We start from the raw sequence: 23,049 nt of genomic DNA, 5'->3' as shown, positions 1-23,049 counted from the left end.
CTTCTGATACTTTTATCTTTATTTATGTTCAATTGTTATTGTGTAATTGTTCAACCTTGTAATAAATAAAGTTAAAAAGCAAAAAAAGGAAATTACACCTGGGAGCTAAACATTTTAAAGAAATATTTTAATTCTTCTTCCCACTGCAGCAAGACATTTGTGGTGTCCTCTGATAGTTTGTGAAAAAAGTATGGCTTTATAAGACATAATCTCTGGGCCATGGGTGATACCACAGCCGCATTAAGGGAGGGGGTGCTCAGGGGCCCCTGGATCAAGTACAGTATGATTCTTGGTGGTTGGCCTTTCCTTCAGGACCAGCCACTTTCATGCGACTGCAAATCGTATTATCCATTCCTCTCTCCCGCAAGTGTGCCCATTGCTGATGATGTGCCACATGGGACACATACCACATGACAGGCACCGTACCATGTGCAAAGGCTGCATGAGAGGAACACAGAATTTGCCTTTCCTACACAGCGCGGCTGGAAGAAGGTAAGTGTGAGGTGAGGGGTCTTACTATAATTAGTGTGGGTGATGGCCTATTAACTTAATGGTAGAGTGTGGGAGGGGATCAATTATTTAATGGTAGGTGTTATTAATTTACTTGTGGGGTGGTGGGACAATTTAATTTATTAATGGGGTCTATTCATTTAAGGTGAGGTGATGGGACCTTTAATTTAATGGTGGGATGGTTTGGGGACTATTAATGGAATGTGGGGCTGAGCTTGGGGAGAAGAAGGGCTATTTATTAAATGTAAATATGATTTTTTTTTATGTTGGTGATGATTGTGGAAAATAGGTATATTTATTAGATGTAAATGCTATTAATTTAATGCTGGGGCTTTTTGGGTGCGGAGGGAAATAGTTTGTTTATTAAATGGGAATGCTATTAATTTAATGCTGGGGCTGGTTGGGGGAAAAAAAAGTATCTTTATTAAATGTTAATACTATTAATTTGATTTAATGTAATAGTTGGGTCTGATTGCAGGGAGGGAGGCCTAATTATTAAACGTGGGTGCTATTAACGCCGGTGTTGTTCGGAACTTTTACGCACCTGTCTTTTCATCAAATAGGGCACCAACATTCCCGGAACTACAGCAGCAACTGAGCTTAAGACACCAGCAGCCACATGAGGTGAAAGCTGCACAAGCAGGTAGGAGAGAGCAAGGAAATAGGTTAGTCAGTTCCAAATTTGGGAGACTGTATTCGGTCTGACTGGGAGGACAGTTGGGACGTATGTTCTGCTGCATACTGTACTGCTCCTGAAGGCAGAGTTGTATTCATCTAACAGTAGTGCACATTGTATTGCTTGTTCATTTGTCTAAAATGCTAGCCATATTACACCATAGAACCCTGAACAGCTCTGAGTGCTACACACACTTTTAGCAAATGGGACTTCTTAAAACTAAAAGTCTAATTTTGTGACACCAAAAAAGACCAAAGGAATGAGCCTCATTCTCAATATTGAGGTCCTCGACTGATTTTAATTGGCTATTTTTCCACATGGGATAAAGGAATAATTTACTGTTTTAGCACCAGAACACAAATGCCTCAGGAATAGTTGGAAATGTGGCGTGTCATCACCAAATAAAACCCCAACAGATGGTTTTTAATCGTTCCTGGGTGATAATGCCGTTCAAAGGTGAATGCGATTTTTGTGAAGTCATTGGCCGACTGTACTGAAAGTATACAAAGACCAGGCCTGGAAATGATACATCTCCTTCTGTGTGTTTGCAATAGAAAGTGAATCCTCAGCTCTAGATAGATCACAGGTTTGTGGTGCAGGACACTGATGCAACTTCTTTCAAAATGTAACAAAAAGCAACTGCACTCATCCCAATTAAAGGAAGCAATTGTTAGTACTCTTATGTTGAAACAGTATGTTTATTAGTGTTGGTAGCAAAAAAAAGTTAAGTATTAAAATGGATTAGCAGGTAAGCTGCAGGCCTAACTAGTTTTGTGCCTGTAATGTTACAAGATAAACGACCATTTGGTCAGATATTGCAAGAGTATGCATGATCTCACCATCATATTTTATTGTACCAAAGCATATTGTATCAGTTGATTTGGTTTTCTAAACTTCCTAAAAATTACAGTCAAGGATGAAACAATGTCAGGCTAATGTGGGAATGTGTATATACTCACGACCAGTAATGCAAGTGAAAGATATCTGTAGAGTGTGTAGGCAGATCAGGGCCGGATTAACCCGAGGTCTAACTGGGCTATAGCCCAGGGGCCTCGGGCATCCAGGGGGCCCTTCAAACTCCTCAGCAGCATTATTGATCGGTCGGGGGCGGGGGCGCCCCCGGCCCGATCGATGCTGCTGAGTACTGTCAGTGCAGTCCTCCGTCCCGGCGCGCTGTAAGCTCCTTACTGAGGAGATCTCGCGAGAGTTCATGAACTCTCGCGAGATCTCCTCAGTAAGGAGCTTACAGCGCGCCGGGACGGAGGACTGCACTGACAGGTAAGTGCTTGGGGGGGTCCTCGCGGGGGGTGGGGGGCGGCGGACGGCTCACATTGGGGGCCTCGCGGGGAATGGAGGGCCCCTTAGCCCAGGGGCCTCCATTCCCTTAATCCGGCCCTGAGGCAGATATCTGTAGAGTATGTAGGCAGATATCTGTAGAGTATGTAGGCAGATATCTGTAGAGTATGGAAAGTCATTATCTTTTCAGCAGATGGTTATAAGAGAGGCATATCACAGATATGAAGGTAAATCGTGTAGGTGTGTACACATGAATTGGCATGCCCATCAGGACTTTCAGTCGTTGGTAAAATTGCTACAGAAATTGCATCTGAAGTAAGATTTCATTAGTGTGTACCCAGCTTAATAGTGGCTTTTCTTAAATGAAGTGAGTGTGGTTGCTTCCTTGTTACATAGTCATCTGCACAAACGGCATCCTTGGAATTCGGCAATATGGTACTGGCCAAATTGGACACAGATTATTATTATTATTATTATTATTATTATTATTATTATTATTTTTATTATTATTATAGTTTATTTGTTAGGCGCCACAAGGTATCCGCAGTGCCGTACACAGAACAAACAGTGGACTATACAGGGAGAGACAGTACAGAACAATAAACAAAAAATACCAATACTTCAGAAACTCTGGCAGGCTAATGCAGTAGAGGAGGAGCAAAAGAACAGGAGTGGAGACAAGAGGGAAGAGGGCCCTACTCATATGAGATTATATCCTAAAGGGGGAAAATAAACAGGCACAAGGGGAGGCAGTTGAAGTATGGGGGAGAGAAGGGGGGCCGGGAGGAGAGAGGGGAGAACGAGTAGAGAAGATGAGGGGGTTAGGTCAATGGTTGGTAGGCTTTGAGGAAAAGGTGAGTTTTGAGTGCTCGTTTGAAGGAGCACAGATCCAGACAAATAGGGTCCCAGGAGATTAACATGTGTTATCAATATTGTAGTTTGACGCAGAGATTGTTAAACTTATAGACCAGTGAGTGTCACATGGGGGTTTTAGTACATTGCAATTTTGTCACCTGATAACAATAATGAAGTGATTAAAGAATCTGCAGTGTTACATTAAACTGAATGAAGAAGCATGTTCACGTGCCACACCACATGGCTTTGGCTGACAAATCGCTGCTTGCAGACATATCTGGCTGCCATATGTGTAGTAATTTTCAGTTTTTTTCTACAGGTCTTCAATGTTGCATTATATCTCCCTGTGGTATAATTGTTTCTTATTGCACCTTTTAGAATTTCAATAAATATGTGTGCAACAATAATATTTCAGAATGTTTTTCTTATTTGGCTGTGCAGTGTGCCAGGTGCTGATATAGTTTGTTTTATATTTCTACATGTCTGCAGAGCATGGAGCTTTTACTTTCTTTTGTGTCTCTTTAACTTACTTCCTTATATCTACTGGCCAACAAGTCCATTTATTCTGCTGTTCCCCCCACATTAAAATAATTTGTAGATGTACCAACTAAAGTTTACAAACTAATCTCAATCATGGAAAAGAAAATTCAAGTCCTAAACCTGCACATTTCATGTTACAGAATCCCTATAGTACATTGGTAGTAAACATGATCAAAATGTTGAATACATATTTGAGGGTTTGTCACAAAATACATGAAGCATTAAAAATGGAATAGCCTGAGCACAGAAACACAATATAAAACTGTGTAGGAGGAATAGATAAAGCGACAGCACAACATACAATAGAAACATCTAATGCAGAAAAAATGTTTTACATAAAAGTGCAAAAGAGATAAGCACCGGACAGTCTCTGCTTCCCTGCTACAATGGGACATCTTATTTGTTACAAAAAATATTTGAAATCTCAATTTTGATTTATTGTAGGAATTAATGCAGCTTAGTTAAATGTATGATGTAATGCATGAGCAAACCATTATGGGAGCTATGGGCATTATTCCCTTTAAAATAAGCTGCTGAGTCGACTCTTGGCCCCCCAGGTTGAAATTTGCCAGCCCACCCCTGCCAAGGAGGTGGTGGTGGTGTGTGCTGGCTTTATAGTGCCTTGGCAGGAATAAAGCTTTCTTATTTTACCACAACAATTAAGGCTGCTGCAAGAACTTTATTGTGAACAGCAGATTAATAAATACTTAAAAATGTATCATATAGTTGATTGGCTAAAGGAAACATTATAGATAGATAGATAGATAGATAGATAGATAGATAGATAGATAGATAGATATTTAGATAGATAGATAGATAGATAGATAGATAGATAGATATTTAGATAGATAGATAGATAGATAGATAGATAGATAGATAGATAGATAGATAGATAGATAGATAGATAGAGTGCCAAAACAAACTTTTCATGTAATGTTCACATGTCTGGTGCTTGTCATGTCTAATATAATATACCTGAATGTATGATTCATCTGTATGGTTAAAGACTAAAATCTATCACAAATATTTACTAATAAAACCACTTTCAATTGTATTTTGGGCCTATTTGTAAACTGGTGTTATGTTGGTAACCCTGCAAGACACCCTGTGAGAGCTAATAGGATATCAGCTTTAAAACACAATTTAGATGAGAAACTGTATCATCCTACCACATATCATCATCATAATTTATTTATATAGCACCACTAATTCCGCAGCGCTGTACAGAGAACTCACTCACATCAGTCCCTGCCCCATTGGAGCTTACAGTCTAAATTTCCTAACATACACACACAGACAGAGAGACTAGGGTCAATTTTGATAGCAGCCAATTAACCTACCAGTATGTTTTTGGAGTGTGGGAGGAAACCGAAGCACCCGGAGGAAACCCACGCAAACATATCACTAAAATCCATGTATAGCAGTACTTGACGAAGAAGCAAGAGAAGTAGTATGGTGTCGCATAGGACTGACACCCTTTGGTTTTAAGCTTATGGCATTTATCTCAAAAGGGCCCTGTGTAAAATGCAGTAGTTACTGCAGAAGAACAGGCACAGTACTTAAATAGAGAAATGTTGATCTAAAGGAATAATGTAAAACAGAAAAATAAGAATGTATCAATATTATCCACACAGCATACATCACATTCTTAACCCTAGAGGAGAGTGAGCTCTTTCATACTACAAAATTCCTTAATTCTCAGTTTTCTGATAAGTGAAATGTGGCTCTGGTTGCTATGGTGAATTAATCCATTGGTAGGATTTATATGTAATCTCCAGAATTCTCCTGACTATAATACTGTAGGACACTTAGTCTCTGCACTGTATTTTAAAAGTCACTATCTCAGTAAAGTACATACAGTTCCAATGCTTACAGGAATTCCTCTTCAAATATACTTCTGCTTTTTCTTAAAGGAGAACCATCCTTTTTATTTAAACATATAGTTCAGTTTTTATTTTAAATCAATGCATTAAAGAATTAAATGCTGTGAAAGATTGGTGCCAGAATGACTAAAACTGTTAAACTGACACATGACTGAAAATATATTTTTGCTTTTTGTTCCTGCTGGCATGAAAATACTCATTCATGTTAATATTACTACTATACATTTATTTATAGAGTGCCAACAAGTCATGCAGCGATGTACATTACAGGGTTCGTTTTACAAATTACAAAATGGCTCTACTCAAATGAATTTACAACCGAAGATATTTGAGGCACATTAGATACATAAGGTAGAGGAAGAATAGCAATGCTAGCAGCAGGTGGGCAGGTGAGAGTGCTTAATCCTAGGGAGATGTGGTGTAACAGCGATTATGGAGGAGAGGAGTAGGCTTCTTTGATGAAGGTAGTTCTTCGGGGATAGTTTAATAATTTCAAGGTACATACACCTAAAGAACATTTCCAGAATATGCAAATATCTCACACAAGATACCGCAAAAACCTTAATTCATGCACTCATCATCTCCCGCATCGACTATTGCAGTTCCCTCCTTACTGGTCTTCCCAACGTCAGACTTGAGCCCCTACAATCTATTTTGCACGGAGCGGCTAGATTGATTTTCCTTGCAAACCGTTCTGCCTCTGCTGAGCCACTCTGTCAGTCTCTAAATTGGTTGCCTGTATTTCAACGAATCCAATATAAAATTCTTCTACTAACATACAAGGCCGTCAACAAAATTGCACCGACATACATCTCCTCACTTGTCTCGAAATATCTCCCAACTTGACACCTCCGTTCTGCACAAGATCTGCGTCTCTCTTCCACTCTCATCACATCCTCCCAATCTCTGTTACAGGACATTTTTCGGGCTGCACCCACTTTGTGGAATGCCCTCCCTCGCACAGTAAGACTTTCGTCTAGTCTTCAAACATTCAAGCGTTCTCTGAAAACCCACCTCTTCAGACAAGCTTATGATATTCCTCAACCACCATCTTTATCTCCCTAGGTTACCCTATTACCACCCTCTACACAGCTAACACAAGACAACAACCCTCTGACCAACATTGCAACACACAGCCCATTCAATACTTTTACCTTTGCATTCTAGCTGGTCCAATGTGCAATATGATGTAGCACATGCCCTTGTGTTTCAAACTCCCATCGTCCCATAGATTGTAAGCTTGCGAGCAGGGTTCTCTTACCTCTCTGTCTGTATGTATTACACAGTATTGTTTTATTAATGTTTGTTCCCAATTGTAAAGCACTATGGAATTTGCTGGCGCTATATAAATAAATGTTGATGATGATGATGAAGGTAGAGAAAAATCTGGTAAGGCACAATAATGCATTTCATAGATGAGGGGCTGCACAACAGCCATGTATGGTATGAGGTTATAAGAGAAATGTATTAAAAGATCGGAGGAGCACAAAGGGTTAAAGGGAGAGTATTTATGGGTAAAAGTCAGACAGGAGCTGTAGAGAAATTAGTAAGCCAGTTGTATTTTATATATTATTGCATGACATTAACTAGACCAACTAGAGTAGTTCCTCTGTCCCCAAGGGCAACATATATGATCAATAAAAGAACACAGGAAAGTAGGGTTGTCCCCATGTAATTAGTTGGTAACTGTATGATATGTTACTCTAATGCCTAATTATATATTCGAAATTACAATTAATAGGATTAAAATCATTTGTGGAGCAATGCGCATGCAAATTTGTAACATTCAATCTGTTTGTTTTCACCTTATGTGGAATGAATGCCAACTGATTACTAACTAGTAGACATTATCAAAAATAGAAAAACGTTTGTGAAATCAAAATTAATTTTATGGACTCTCTTCTAGAAAATGGTGGATATAAAGCTGTTCCTTGTAAATGCAGCATCGGTGCTAAATGCACAATATTATGCACCCAATCTGCAAACATTAGATTTTCCTTGCAGGACAAGATATTAAAATTGTCTGATGGGGCGGATAACAATGCATATATTAAGGCGTTCATGAGTTTGCAGGGCATGAAAATAGACCTCAAAATTACACCATCATAGATCTACATTTCATGCAGCACAAGTAATGCACAATTGTCACTCACCGGACCATGAGTGCCTCTGCGCTGGTGCGTGGCTCACTAGCATTCCTGCCGGCACCTATCCTGAACCGCGGCCGTCCGCCATCCTGATGGTCTGCGCATGCGCAGCTCCCAAGAACTCTTGTGACTGTTGCTTTTAATCTCAATTGGTTGATCAGGCAACTCCCTATTTAAGGCACCTGTGTGCATTACCTCATTGCCTGATCTTGGAGTCTCATTCCCTGTGAGTCTCTGAAGGTGTTCCCTGTGTTCTACTAGTGTCTTCAGTTTCCTGCTGATTCCTGATCTACTCATCGCTGGTTTCCATACCCGCTACTATCTCCTGTGTACTACTAGTGTCTCCAGTTCCTGTGGATTCCCTGTGCTATTCATCGCTGGTTTCCATACCTGCTACAGTCTTCTGTTTCCTGCCTGTGTCCTCAGCTGGACTCTGATTACCGGATCTACTCACCTGTGGTTCCTACACTCGTCTCTGCCGTCCAGTGTCTCTGCAGTTCCTGCATCTCCCTGTGAACAGACTGTTCTACTGAATAGCGGTATGCCTATCTGTTATTGACTTTCTACGTTTACTCTGCATATCCGCTAGGACAAGTTTCCACGCTCAGCAGCGGTATCCATACCCGCTATAGACTGTTATTGTTACGCTGCATACCTGTTTGGAATTACCGTACTACTCAGTCGTTATATGCATAACTGTGATTGACTATCCATTATTGGCCTGCATATCTGTGCTGAGCAAGTCTCTACCAAGCAGCGCCACACATACCGTTATATAGACTTTGTTGGATACGCTGCATACCTATTGGGATCAAGTTCCTCTGTGCTCTCAGTGTCTGCATCCTATTATCTTTGTATGCTTCCACTCATCAACACCTGTACACATCCTCACCTATTAAGCAGTCGTACAACTTGCTATACGCAGACCACTGACTTCCCCGCTACCTATCTGCACCTGGACAAGTCTTCTCACCATAAGCAGTGGTACAACTTGCTATACGCAGACCACTGACTTCCCTGCTACCTACCTGCACCTGGACAAGTCTTCTCACCATAAGCAGTGGTACAACTTGCTATACGCAGACCACTGACTTCCCCGCTACCTACCTGCACCTGGACAAGTCTCCTCACCATAAGCAGTGGTACAACTTGCTGTACGCAGACCACTGACTTCCCTGCTACCTCCCTGCATCTACTTATGTCCATCCTGATCTCCGTGTTCAAATCTGCCTTTCCACTATATCAGCTAGTCGCTGATTAATTGACCAAAGATTGCTGCAAGTCACTGACTTTCCTATTATTTATTGGCATTCTCTCTCCATCTGCTGTGATATATGTTCCGCTAGTCACCCTGCTACCAGAGAACCGTTGTGTGAACTTCACTACTCTGGTAAGCCCAGTCATCTGGTGAATTCCTGGGCAAGACTCCTAGTGCCCGTGACAACAATATACATAAAAATGCACACCTAATCCGTTGAGGTTAAAAAAAAAGTTAATATTTGTCTTCAAAACAGCTCAATGTTCCTTTACTTTCAGGAGTTCTATAAAAAATAAATTAGATTTAAACAAGCAGTACTCAGTGGCATTAAGGAGGCAGTGGTGCATGCAGGGGGGGTTTCTGAGTCTCTAGAAACCCCCCCCTGCGCTAACTAAGTGGCCACTGTCCTACACAGCAGCCGCGGCGCTGTCAAAGAAGCGTCCGCGGCGGTGCTGTATTGTATACAGCACCGCCGCGGACGCTTCTTAGACAGCACCGCAGCTGCTGTATAGGACAGTGCTGGCGAAACAGAGCTGCTGCGCATGCGCAGCAGCTCTCTCTCAGGTTTTTTTTTTTTGGTTTTTTTTTGGGTCGGCGGGGGGAAACTCCCCCCCCGACAATCCTCCGTGCGCCCCTGGGAGGGGCTACCACAAATGAGAAAGTAGAGAACACTAAAAATGGAAAGACATGCAACAATTTTTTGCTTAACAAAGTGAAAGGCAAATGTGTACATAGCTTTCTATAATTTCAAACATTTAGGGGGAATTTAATTGCTGCGTTACTGCCGAAAGTAACGCGGCCTGTGCTCTATTACCGTTAATATCTTAATTTTAACCCAGACAGCAGAAATCAGCATTAAACATTACTGTACTAACGGTAATAATGCACACTATTACCGTAGTAGGTGCGCAGGCCGCGTTACTTTCGGTAGTAAAGCAGCCAGTTGAATTCCTCCCCCTTAGAGTTACAATGTGCATATATATATTTTTAAAACAAAACAAATTTTAAAAAAAACACTGCATGTTTCATTTAATATGTAATACCCGAGAATTTTATTAGGCATATTTAATGTTAAGCTTTTTTGCTATGAAGGCTATTACTGCACAAGCGGGCCTTTTATCACATGTGCCAAACCAATACATTAATCTACAATATATCAATCAGGCATCTACAAAACAATATATATATATATATACATATATTCAGTTCTTCACAACTCCACTGTGAATGCCCTCTCTAAATAACCATTGAAATTCAATGAGTTGTTAGGATTTAATGGACGGTGATATTTGTAGCATAAGAGGTAATATAATTATTGTTGTCATTACATTGTCTGCAGCTATGTTATGTTATGTTATGTAATGTCTGCTTATTACAGCATGGCTCAGCTGCTTGTCTTACAGAGTTGAGTAAGACAAATATTATTTGGAGTAAGGGTGATGGAAGTAATTTGTATGTAAACCCATTAGACTCATGCAGTGTAGCAGATGACAAATGGAATATTTTCTATATTTTGAGTAGTTGGGATTTTCTCTGATAAGAGTGACATGTTTTTGAATGTGGGACTTTAAACCAAATTATGTTGGATGAAAATTCATAGTCTTCTTCTATGTTACAAGTTACTGATTTGTTAACAACTTTACCCTTATAGTTTATCATGATTATGTGTCAGAGAAAATGTTTGGTGACGCAGCAGCATCAGTAGTCCCAGACAGTAGGCTACATGGATGATGTGGGGTTCTGTAGTTACATACAACTAGTGAAATCTCTAGTTTACCTACCATCTGTCCAATGCCTGCTATACAGCATGAGATAATCTGCTTCTACCAAGATAGTACAATGGTATAATTATATGTAACACATCAAATTTTATTTAAAAACAGTATATGATCAGTCTAGCTGATCCATTGCCTATTTCCATACAGCCTGCCCCAAACATTTTACTCATCTATATCTTTCTGCCTTACAGTGGCAGACAGGAGAAGGCCTTCTACTTCTACTTATAAGTGGTGTCTCTGCACACCTGGAGTTGGGCTGTCATAGACAGAGAGGGATAAGTGTTCCTGGTCACGTAATGTCATCTGCACAGCAGTTATCTGTATTTCCACATTCACAAATGACAGATGAAAGGCCATAAAAGTCAATTGACTGCTTTTATAATCGCCAAACGGCTGATATTTTTCCTGTGCACATTCCCCTTCTAGCTTCTATAACTACTTAATACCTGAAAAACGGAACGGACACAGGTTTGGATTTTGGCACACTAAGGTACAGTTTTAAATGAATAAATGATGGTGACAACGAAAGCAGATGGAAGTTCAGCTTACCAGCGAATACTAAACGAACGTAGGAATGGTCAATCGGCCCAGAATCCCAGGTGCTAACTTAACGGCGTCAGAGAGACTCCACCCCTTCTGGCCTCAAAGGGCACATTCACACAAACGATACAAAGGGAATTCCCACAAATGACCCTAAAAGAGACATAGATCGGAGGGGGAAGAATCCTGCTATCAAATATAAACTTTTGCTCCATTGTTTTTGAGCGCCTGACAAAATATTTATTTTTGTTTGCACATACACATTGGTCTCAATTGTCCTTCTATCGACTCAAATTATTTTATTCACTTGTACACATTTCAATAATTTAAAGAAGCGCACATTCTAATTTCTAGTTTATTTTTCTAGGAGTGGACCACTCCCTCCAGGTGCGGCATACAATAGAAAATTTAAGTTCAAGGAAGGTTTTAAGTGTGACACCTTGAATATATATTTGTTTCACTGGCTAGGGACTTACCTACAGGAGATGCCTTGACGCAGCAGGTGAGCTTACCCCAACATAGCTATATTGTGCAAAAAAAAAATCTCCTTTATGTATATGCTGACACATAGCGATTTATATACATTGTTTGCTTATGAGCGCCAGACAAAGTTTTTTTGTTTTGCAAATAAACACACACACTGTCACAATAAAATTGACTTGGATACCCCAATAAATAATAGTTATTCTTGTTTATCCTACACATAGCTAAATGCTAAAATATGTTTGGTCACAAAGCACCCCTGGTCATTAAGTGATTAAGGGGCCTGTTTATTATGCCTTATTTTGAACAAAAAGAAGTGCATATTCTCTACCTACACATCAGACCCAGCCAACCAATTGATAATAAACCAATGAATTTAAAATGATTATGTTTATTGATATAAAACATGCAAATAAAACTAAATCAACCTCAAATATAAAAAAACAACAATCCATCTTAAACACCTTAAATGAACATCTCATCCAATATTAATGACTTTAATACTTTAAAAACCGATGGTGCACACAACAGAAATAATTTGCAAACAGAGAACACAAATTGCCTCTGACCAGTAAATAGTCTCTGACCAATTTGGATAGGTAATTACCTTCAGAAGGTTTCAAGTTATACACCCCCATAAGTGAATAAAGAACTGTTTATTGTGTCCCATTCCGGAGTGTAATTCAATTGACATCACCCGCTACAGCAAGATCCTTAGTACCTGTAGTTCAGTAGTCTGTATGACAAACAGATTTCCACTCACAGTTCTCCATGATGTTCTCCTTCCCCAGATGTTGATAATTGCCACTTGTAGGTACCTTCTGTGAGATTAGCAGTAGTCAGACCTGGGTCTCTTTGTTTGATAGCTTCTCTCGTAATAGTCCTACAGCCATTTAAAACGGATTCTAATAAATTCACACCTTCCTCAACATTCTCACCAAGGAGAATCGGTGTGTCCCCAAACCTTTTTTTCCTCAAATTTTTATAAGCACAACATGTTTTTGACACAGGTCTCTAACAAACCTATTAAGGAGTACAAATAATTTGAATAAATCCGGTTTGTTGGCTGGGGAACGTTTAAGTCCTTTGTTAAGGAGTGTAACCTCATATATACCCTGGTCATTAAGAGATTTAAGGGCCTTTTTATTAACTCTTAAACCATTTGGAAATGGCTATTAAACAAAATCCTAATGCAGGCAAAATCAATCATTTCTCCTGCATCAGGCTAAGTGTCACATTAGGCCACAGTCCCCATAATTCTCAATGTAAACTGTAGACTTCGCCAATTTCAAAAGCTCCTAGCCTTTCGGAGCTTGACCCCGATGGCTAACACCATCTGGAGATAGTGTTAGCTGTTCTGCCTTATAGGGAGAATATTGCAGCCTTCGTGCTTTCCACTCTGTTAGCTAACTGAAATGGCTCTGTGAATGTGCGTCTTAGGTCGCAGTATAGTCAAGTCATCGCTAGGAAAGCCTTATTTGCGCTGTCCCGGGTTGATTTTTTAATAAATGGTTGCAGTATACCATCCCTTATCACTGCAATAAGGGATAATAATTAATCAGGGGGGAGGGGGAATGTGGCCATTAATAAAAAGCAATTTTATTTTGTTTTTTTCTTAGTTGGAATAAGTGAACTGTGCTTGAGACAAATGCATGCAACAACGTATGATGCACTTCACAAGGAATTAAAGAATTAATATTAATAAAGGATAATAATATTTAACACCTAAGTGAATAAAAAATATAAAATGACAATGTTTATCCCTCAAGTTCAGCAATCTGAGAATAGTGGAGAACAGCAGCCAGACCTTGTCAATACCTACTGCCCACACAGTTAGGATAATAACAAGGAAATAGTATTGCAATGCTAAGAGGAATGTAACTGATTGTCTTGCTATAGAGTAAACAAATATGAATTACCTATGGTACATTACCTATTGACACAATGTTAAAACCATAAAAAATTGTATTAGCTCCCTTTATCATAAATATTAAATACATTTATAAATTTATGTTTAAAACCATGCATAAGGGCACGGCCTGTTTAAGGGTCCATGCCACCCTAGGCTAATATGCTCATAGTGCCCCCTTTCCCTTCCCCGCCAGGCTAATACGTGGCAAGTAAAAAAGAAACCTTTCTTTAATTTAAAATCCTGCTACCTTCACTCAACTCCACCTGGCTTTTTAAAAGGATCATGGCAATGTTTGTAAATCATTTTGTTTCTATTAAATCAGAACTGTATAGCAGTACAGAGGCATAAACAACCACTACTGAGGAGGGGGAGTGGGCTGTCACTGTCGTCACACTTGTCTCTCCTACTAGCTTATCCTCAAGCGCCTGCCCAAGGATGACCCTTCGTCTTAATCATTTTCCATGGGAATATGTCAAGATTAAAACCTTCCTACATATTTTCTTTTTACTTTGGAGAACAAATATATTATCTTATATTTTAATATGAGTTCCAGTTTATACCTCTCACAATTTTGTACTCAAAATCCCTCCCCCCCCAAAGCATAGTTCCCTAGGCTGCAGCCTAGTCAGCCTATTGGAAAACCAGGCCCAGCATCAAGGATATTGCACAAATATTCAGGTAATAATATTTGCTGCAAACATTGTACACATAGAGGACGATTTAGTTATCAAGTATCCTCACACTGTGCTTATGCACACAAAACCAGCAATTACAGTAATGAGAACTTCACTCACTTTTGCTCATATCTCATGGAGGTATGAGCAATGAATTGTCAAAAATTAGCAGAAATCATTACCAAAGCATCATGTCGAAACACAATGTGTGACGCTACTATGGCACCTCACAGCTAATGGAATCGCCCTCTTTAATTTAAATACTGGAAATTAGATAGAATCAACTGTAATAATCACAATAAATCAATAATAAACTTGACATACTCCATTGCTAAATTGCCATATAAAATGTTCACTCTTAATTAGGAAAGAAAACATTCCTTATATGTAAGTGGAAACATATAATAATAGTTGTGGTCTCAGACAGTAAAAAACAATGGAAGAGGCAACATATATACATTTTTAAATGGAACTACAATCTGGCAAGTGTCCAGCTAAAGTGTGTGTGCAGTGATATAATGCAGAGTCACCATACTGACAACCAGCTTAATGAAATAGCTTGGCATGTATCATTGCAATAATGGCCATTGACTGAGAAGGATATTATCATGTGAATTTCTATGCAATTTATTAACGTTAGGATTTTGATATGAGTCCAACCCAAACTGTGTCTCCTACCTTCAGTCCACTACACAGTTTTTCACTGTACAAAGTAGAAAGATGGAGTGAATACATATTGTGACTGATAAATAACTTTTGGTATAAATTTATTTAAAAGGAAATAGCGCAGGCCGCTTATTTATATAAATTACCAATGTACTTATTTTTAATATTGTGTATATTTTGAGATAGGAAATCGTTATTTCTGAGACCAGGGTAGAAAATGTGTTTTTTCTGTTTAGCCTCTCTAGAAGAAATGCATTATGCCTGATGTATATATCTGATACAATGAGCCTTTGTTTACCAAGCATTTGGTATATTGTGATGTGGGGAAGTGGCTTGTTTTTTTTTGTTTTTTTGTTGTTCCGTCGGAATGTGTATTCGGCGACTGTCTGAAGTATTCATGCCTGTCAGACCTTTTGACTTGCTAGTGGGTCTTTTGCCTCTGAAATAAGATCCAGGAAATCACAGCAAGGTTTTTAAGAATTTCATAGCTAAGTATAAATATTAGTGGCTTTGCAATGCAGGTAAATCCATGTTTTGGTAAACGGGGTTACATCCAGATTCTAAAAATAGCCTGTGTCTAAATCTGTATAAAATGCACTGACTTGTACACTGAAATGTATTCTTCTGATTTCAACTGACCTGATCACTGGGATCTTTAACCAGTGAGAGCAAATAAACATCTTGCTTCAAGACCTGCTTGAAAACATCTTTAATATTGCTGTAATCCTGTGACCTGCAGATTAGACCCTAAATCTAATTTGTTCTCCAGCTGTCTGAGGTTTGGACCCAAACTTTTCCAGTACCACCGCTCTGCCTTCTACCCATGCAGCCCCAGTTAGTATGATAGGCCAGGGGGGATCCATCCACAGCAACCCTGATCTATATATCGAGAGGTCATGAGTACCAACCCGGGTACACCAGCAACGAGGTACACCAGCAGCATCAGTTACCCAGAAGGAACGTGGTTCTGAGTGCCATAGAAGGAGCTCAGTGGTGGCAGCAGCATTGTAAGCCCCTCCTACTGCGGCAAGAGGGCACATTTGGGATAACAAAATATATGCCAGTTTTGAAAAACTGTTCAGAGTGAAATCATTTGACCACTGCACCATGGCAAAATATAACTGCAAATCAATCTACCACAGATGTTAACCCTATGTGGTGCTTCCTGGAAATTCTATTGGTCCGCACAGACACTCCCCCCCATCTTTAATCTGTCTCAGATGGGTCAGTCAAATCTGACCCATGCTTTGAGAAAGGCTCTAGAGGAGCCGAAACGCGTTGGCTGACGGGAGATTTGTGACGTCAGACGTGAGACCTGCAGTGGGAAGTGTTCCTGCTTCCGTTGATCGAGTGGTGATTACTGGCTGAACGGAGCTTTGTAGTGAGTTTCCCGGGATTTGACTCACTACATTTAGACACGCTTTTTGCCCTTCTTAGCACGGTAAGGGTCCATCTATCCCTACTGATCAGGTCCCGCCTGACGTTTTATGTGTTTGTTCATGTTTAATTGTTTGCAATAAATTACCCATACGTTGTCACACTATGGAGCATTTTCCCCTTTTTTGGAGTTCGATTTAATTGAAGGAAGCTCTGCATTGTTGGATCGATGTTGGTGGGGAGCTACATCATCCCAGCTCTATTCATAAACTATTCATAACACAAAAAAGTGCATTTACAAATGCAATGCATAATGGCATTCTACGGAATGCAAAAGTGAAAGAATGGGTCCAGATGCAAAATGATACCAAAAAACAACTTGCCACTGTAAATGCAGCTAAATGTTTTTCTACCAAGTATTAAAACAGGGTGAATATTGATGAGTGGCATGTGGATGGCATCCCACATAATCAGCTATTCACAAATATAAAATTAACCCTAAATTAAGTAAATATTCATGATGGCAGTGGTACTGCTGTTACCACACCAAGGACAAGGTCATTTAGGAGAACTACTGAATTCAACTGTCATTGCTTTTGCCATCTCTGTTTCTCTTAGGTGGCAGCAGTTGTCGCCAATGGTGGGAAGCAAGTCTCCTTGTTCTGTTTCCCAGGCAGCACAAAAGCATCAGCCTTGTTTAGAACCAGAAAAAGATGGAGGTTCAGTTAAGATAAATGTTGAAGGAGAGTTATGGTTACCAGCAGCTGATTGTTTTTTCTACAATGACTACTTCATGTTTCACGTCTCCAGCTTCCACTGTCTCTCCACATTCCAAATGTACCACACCACCAGTAGCTGCGCAGATATACCAGTCACCCATAGCAGCTTTATTATTGGTGGCAGATAATGCTGCTGCCTTGCAGTAGATGCCCATATTTTGTCCACCAAACAGCTGCAATTGTTATCCTATCTTATGTATCAAGTGCTCATAACATGTCTTACATTGTAAGCTAACTTGGGAAGGGCCATCTTTGTCTTCTATCTCACGTCATTGTATGTGATTTATTTGTGTCCCCTCGATGTACAGTACTGCATATTATGTTGACTCTTTATAAATCAAAGTATTATAGTAATAGTACTTATGTATCATTGTTTGTATTTATGGTAAAGCGTTAGAGTTACTTTTTTATTTAGACAGAGTATAACACATACAGATTATTTTGTGTTGGTCAGTGCTAAGAATTCTTGAACAAAAATCTATTTTGAGTCCATTATGTAAGAAAATAGAATGTGAAAAATGCTAAAGAAGGTAACTACTTTTTATAGCCGCTAAACACAAAATATGAAAATACATTTGGAACTTCTAATACAAAGTAAACACAATTTTGTTATTTTATTGCAACGGCACATTATTGGTTTAATGCTATATGCCATATAAGAGATGGTATTTGGATTCTCTTCTTCTAAGTTTTGTGTCACAATATCAGACATAAATACAGAGATATACAATCTTTTATCCAGAGTCCTAATATCCAGACACCTGAAAACCCCCAAAACGCCCAAAAACCTGAAAAGGCACCTTCCACTGTGCCTGTGATGAGCAACGCTATACAAGTTAATGAAGAGAATAATGCCAGGGGCAACATGGGCAGAGAAATAAAGTAATTGTGAAATATAGATATTGTAGTGCTCTAAATTAGAGAAAAACTATTTTGCAATAAAGAACATGATTACCTGCTGCATATAGATTTCTACAAGTTGTATTATAATTGCAATTTTGGTAGGGACTAGTTACTTCCATATTACTACCTGTGAACCATGATCATTTTTCCATTTCCCCTATGCCATGATCATATAGCAAAAGGAAAAAAATGATAACTAGGTCAATGGCATTGTCAATATAGCAATTACATTTTGATTTTACTGGAACAGCTCCATCTGTCATGGAAAAAATGAATTGAACTTTTATAGTCTCTTAAATTGCTAAACTCATGGTTTGCTGGAAATTCTTGTGACAGATTAAGTGACATTTGCTTTGCTTATTTCTTTACAATGAGTTCTAGGTATTAATCTTGCAATAGCAAATGCAAAAAAAGGCTGGTTTTAGCCAACATGCTGCCAAATTTATCTGATGTACTGAAGTCAAAACATTTAAAGAGGTTTTCCACTTTATTTATTTATTAAATCCTCTGCCCTCCCTGGATCACCAGCATTTGTGATATTTACAACTGGACTGATGGAATAAACACCCAGGCACTAGGGAAATACCCTAGTTACTCTTCCATCTTATACAGCCATCTGGAACCCCTTTGTCTATCTGGGCTTCAAGGAGCCAGACAACCATCAGGTCTTCTGTAACAACACTGGGGAGATTTGCAGTCTATGGTCCATGTCACTAGTAGTTCTATAACTGTAATTTATATCTAACGTTCGCTGATGCCAAATACTATTATTATACAGTTCAGGAGCTCCTGATCTTCTCCAGAATTTCACTGCACTGTATTCCGTGGAAGACTAATAACACCACAATTATGGATTTAAAAAGACTAATTACTTAAGGAATAAGTTGTTCCTGTAAGTTGCCTCCAAACGGTCTAAATGAGACTGTGTATTTGAATGGTATAATATGCTGGCATTATTCTGCTACATAGAACACTGTGTATTTATACATTTGTTATATAAATTATCTTGGATTCTTCATTAATAGTAATATCTGTTAACCTTATATAATACATACATAAATTTTCTTGAGTGAATAAATGTTATTATTTTTATGTTTATTTTATGTTAGTAGTGTGCATATCTATCTATCTATCTATCTATCTATCTATCTATCTATCTATCTATCTATCAATCTATCTCTTTCTCTCTATCTCTCTCTCTCTCTCTCTCTCTCTCTCTCTCTCTCTCTCTCTCTATATATATATATATATATATATATATATATATATATACAAGTTAACCCGTGCATGATACTCATGCATTTTTTTGTCAAATAATGTCAGTATACCAAATTTCAGGTCATTCGGATGAGCCCTTTTTGAGAAAATAGTTTATTCCACAGACACACACACACTAACACAGGCGGATCTAGAAAATGTTTGTTCCCCGAGGGGGATGTTAGGGTGGGGCGATTTAGGCCCCGCCCCCTTTCCGACTTCTGAGGCTGCCGGGGGCTGCACAGTATGTGCAGGTCCGCTCGGCAGTGACAGGCAGGGACAGTGTGCTGCCCGGCTGCTCTGATTCTGTTTAAAACACAATCAGAGCAGCCGGGCAGCACACTGTCACTGCCAAATGGACCTGCACATACTGTGCAGCCGTTGGCAGCAAACCCCTGCTAGCGGGGGGGGGGGGCGATTGCCCCGATCGCACCCCCCTGGATCCGCCACTGTACACATGTGTGTTCATGAGGTAAAATTACCTTACGAAAATGAGTTTGACCCCTCAACTCGTCAATAATGTCAGTATACCAAATTTCAGCCCTTTTTGAGGTTTTTTTTCCACACACACTAAGAATTTAGTAGGTCAGTTAACCCGTGCATGATACTCATGCATTCTAGTCAAATCAAGCTACTTAAGGTGTTAAAAACTCCCCACTGTCACCCCCGGCAACCACCAACCACTCCCAACTGTCACTTCTCCTTCAAGAAATATATAGGTCAGTGTATAACTGACGGCTGCACAGTATGTGCAGGTCCGTTTGGCAGTGACAGTGTGCTGCCCGGCTGCTCTGATTGTGTTTTAAACACAATCAGAGCAGCCGGGCAGCACACTGTCCCTGCCTGTCACTGCCGAGCGGACCTGCACATACTGTGCAGCCCCCGGCAGCCTCAGAAGTCGGAAAGGGGGCGGGGCCTAAATTTCCCCGCCCTAACATCACCCCGGGGAACAAACATTTTCTAGATCCGCCCCTGCATGTGTAGCGGCGTGTGTTAGTGTGTGTGTGTCTGTGGAAAAAACTATTTTCTCAGAAAGGGCTCATCCGAATGACCTGAAATTTGGTATACTGACATTATTTGACAAAAAAATTAGAATAGTGAAGTCAGTTAACTTCCATCATACCCCCTTCCCCCTGTGGGAGGGGTAGTAAAGGCTAAATTTACGAGTTGAGGGCTCAAAATAATTTTCGTGAGGTAATTTTACCTCATGAACACACATGTGTAGTATATTACTGTGCTACCCGCCTTCCTAACAACTTGGCAAACACCTACTATTACTACTCACGCCTTCCTAACAAGTCGCCAAAAATTGCTACTCACGCTCTACTGACAAGTCAGCAAAAAACTAATACTGACGCTTTCCTTCCGGAATGCCAAGGCACAGATTAAGATTGAAAGTTGGAAGCGTTATTATGCTATTGAGAAATCTGAATGTTAAGAGAGGACTGTGCAATGGCACTTGATTAGTAGTGACAGCACTGAAAACGAATGTGATACAAGCAGAATTTTTGCTGGCTCTGCTAAAGGAGAAAAGGTGATGATACCTCGGATTGACTTATGTCCAGGACAGGACTGCCGTTTAAGCTAAGACGGCGGCAGTTCCCTTTGAAGGCGGCATTTGCTATGACCATTAACAAGTCACAGGGTCAAACACTTGACCGTGTGGGTATTTATTTACCGCTGCCTGTTTTTGGTCATGGACAATTGTATGTCGCATTTTCACGAGTACGGAGAAGCAGTTATGTGAAAGTGCAGGTTATGAATACTGCCCTTCAAGGAAGACTGATTGAGCATAGCGATAAGGTGTTTAGCAGAAACGTTGTGTATCGAGAGGTTTTAGAACAGTAAGACGATGGAGATGAAGGATGTGGCGATAAAGATGAAGGATGAGGTGATGGAGAAAAATGATAAGGTGGTGACATGTGGACAAAACCACGTTAAAAAAGGGTGCTTGCGTCGGGAAGTAACGCTCTTCCCCTGAGGAGGCCTGGGCTAGGCCCAAATGCATGACAAGAATCTTTTTAACATCTTAAGTAGCTTGATTTGACTAGAATGCATGAGTATCATGCACGGGTTAACTTGTAGTGTATATATTTTTTAAACAATTTTATTTACATTTGTATTTATCATCACACAATGTATAAAACAAACAAACTGGTCAAAGGAAGACATAAATAGTAATCATCAGAAAATACAAACAGACCAGTCTCAAATGGGATAACCATGCATAATATATGGATATATGGAAAGACGTGTAATGGTGTGTATGGTAGGTAAGTAGGAGATAAGGAAGAAAAGAGATGGGGGGACACCTAGCCTGAGTCCTCCAGTGGTGGATAGTCAAAACAGGATAATATGCAGATCTAAGCCCATCATCCACCATTTGAAAAGAAAAGGGCTGACATATTCTGAGCTTGGTCGGCTGTTGGGAGGTGGCCGGAGGGGCTATTGTAAATAAACCAATCACACCAAATTTGGGAAAATGTATGGGGTTTCTTATTTAGATAAGCTGAGATTTTTTTCCATAGATGCCAGAAACCAGATTTTGTTGAGAATTTGCTGTCTAGCGAAAGTGTCTGAGTTATTATTACTTTTAAAATATGAAATGCATCTATTTTATCAATTTCTCTTTAAATATAGACATAGTTGATGGAATTGTTTTTAAGACAATTTTTATACATAATAGGGATACAATCCATGACTATTATTATAAGTCATGGAATTTATATTGTTAATTAGATTATTTGTTTTATTGGTCAGTTCACTATTAACATTTTGACTTATATAATGCAGGCAAGTTACAAATGTTCTTTTTGTAATACCCTCTGAAGAAGTTACATCTAACTATATCGAAGCGCATCAGTAATTGGAGGGAGATAACATTGGTATTAACTTCATCATAAATGTATTTGTGCTGTTTTGGACATTACAAATTAACATCACTAACACCATTTACACATTGTGTGGAGAACGTATTGTGCTTGGAGTGAGCTGCTGAAGAGTAAGGTACTATACCATTATTATCACACTTCATTGTGGAACCTGATATAATACAGTGGTTTTGATACTTCTGATAAATTGAAATTAAGAGGTCCACTTTGGGACAACCCCACTTAATATATCATGATATTCTGTACACTAAATAGGAGGGTATCCTACACTACATCTCTTATCTGAAGTCAGGATGCCAATCTAGCTGAGGCTTACACTGCTGGATCACTCAATCCATCCACTCCTCTCTATAATAGCACTATAGAGATATATTGAAGAGAAATGGGTGGATTGTAATACTGAGTTGTGAGATACAGAGGCACTTCAAATACTTTAGATAAAGGTGGGGGCTTGGGACGTAATGGGTGCCACAACAGACCTCCCTTGTTTATATATTTTGGACTGGTTATATTATGGTGTAGTTGTCCAAACATTGACCTCACCTTTATCTTTTAAACAGATGTTCAGCAATACGATGTAGTTAACTGATTGTACAATGTGAGGTGATGAGTTGTTAAAGTATA

The sequence above is a fragment of the Mixophyes fleayi genome, chromosome 4, assembly GCF_038048845.1.
Source record: "Mixophyes fleayi isolate aMixFle1 chromosome 4, aMixFle1.hap1, whole genome shotgun sequence".
Taxonomy (NCBI): Eukaryota; Metazoa; Chordata; class Amphibia; order Anura; family Limnodynastidae; genus Mixophyes; species Mixophyes fleayi.
The sequence above is the reverse complement of the archived record's forward strand: the minus strand, read 5'-3'. Positions refer to the sequence as shown.